The sequence below is a fragment of the Jaculus jaculus genome, chromosome 17 (assembly GCF_020740685.1).
Source record: "Jaculus jaculus isolate mJacJac1 chromosome 17, mJacJac1.mat.Y.cur, whole genome shotgun sequence".
Taxonomy (NCBI): domain Eukaryota; kingdom Metazoa; phylum Chordata; class Mammalia; order Rodentia; family Dipodidae; genus Jaculus; species Jaculus jaculus.
Window position 1 is genome coordinate 66,262,663 of NC_059118.1, and position 1,547 is coordinate 66,264,209.

Sequence of the window (1,547 nt, forward strand, 5' to 3'; positions counted from 1 at the left end):
TGAATGGGCACACCAGGGCCTCCAGTTGCTGCCAATGAATTCCAGACATGTGTACCCCTTGTGTATCTGGCTAATGTGGGTCCTGGGGAATCAACCCTGGATCTTTTAGCTTTGCAGGCAAACGCCTTAACCATTAAGCCATCCCTCCAGCCCTTCTGGCTTACTTTGGTCCTAAATTCTTTCCATATTCTGCAGAGCTGCTGCAACTGCCAGTTAGAGTTAGTGAAACAGTGTTAGACTTTGCCTGCCACTGATCAGTTTTCAAGTCAGGCCAGCAATGAGATCTGGGCTCAAGCAGGGGACCACGAGAGATGAGAGCGAGGCTGGAGTGAGGCCGAGTGCCCGGATGAACAGAGACATAGGTCGGTCCGGAAGAAGCATGCTGCAATGGCAGAGCCTGGAGCCCATATCAGAGACAAACCACCTGTCACCAGCCAGGACCCCAACTCCGAGGGTACAGCGGGCACACTCCTGGACATTTCTGGGGCTGGGGTACCTCAGAAACAGTAACAAGAAACAAGGGCAGGGAAGTAAGGGGAGGGAGATGTCTGCATGAAGAACCACTGAGACTTGAGTGTTTCCTGAACAATGTTTGCTGGAGGAGAACGAGGTGGTTAAGGCTAGATAGGAGGATGGCTGGTTCTGGGTGAGTGTGTGTGTGCGCTCACGTGTATCCTGGGCCAGGCACAACTTGCTGAATATGACTCACTGCCCTTTCTCTTGGCACAAACAGAACACAGGACATTGGAGTAGTTGCCTCCTTGGGAAGGTCTGGCTAACAGTGACATCAGGAAGCTGGAATTCCTCTTGCTCTGGACAAAGTGAAGGAGTGGCAGGTGGACCTGCAGGTGCAGAGTGCCCCAAGTCCCTGTTTGATGACATTTTCTTTTACTTTGAAGTTCTTGCAAAATATTTACATGGCAGTATAAATAAACATCACTTCTCATTTTTAAAGCAAGAAGTCTTTTCAGTTTATATTTGTTTTTGCTACTTAAAACCAAATCCCCAATGTCAACCAATGGAAATTCAAAACCCCATAAGCTTCTGCCATTTGCGGTTGACACCATGGTTCCCACGGAACTTGGGGTTCCCCAAACCTCTCAGGTCTGCAAGGGCTGGGGACACAGGCACACCCTGTCATGACACCTTAGCGAATCAAGACTCAGAGCTGCTCTCTTTGTGCTGGGTTGCACACTCAGCGGCAGGTCCTAGCGCACACGCGGAGCTGCTCTCTTTGGGCTGCGTTGCACACTCAGCGGCAGGTCCTAGCGCACACGCGGAGCTGCTCTCTTTGTGCTGTGTTGCACACTCAGCGGAAGGTCCTAGCGCACACGCGGAGCTGCTCTCTTTGTGCTGTGTTGCACACTCAGCGGCAGGTCCTAGCGCACACGCGGAGCTGCTCTCTTTGTGCTGCGTTGCACACTCAGCGGCAGGTCCTAGCGCACACGCGGAGCTGCTCTCTTTGTGCTGCGTTGCACACTCAGCGGCAGGTCCTAGCGCACACGCGGAGCTGCTCTCTTTGTGCTGCGTTGCACACTCAGCGGCAG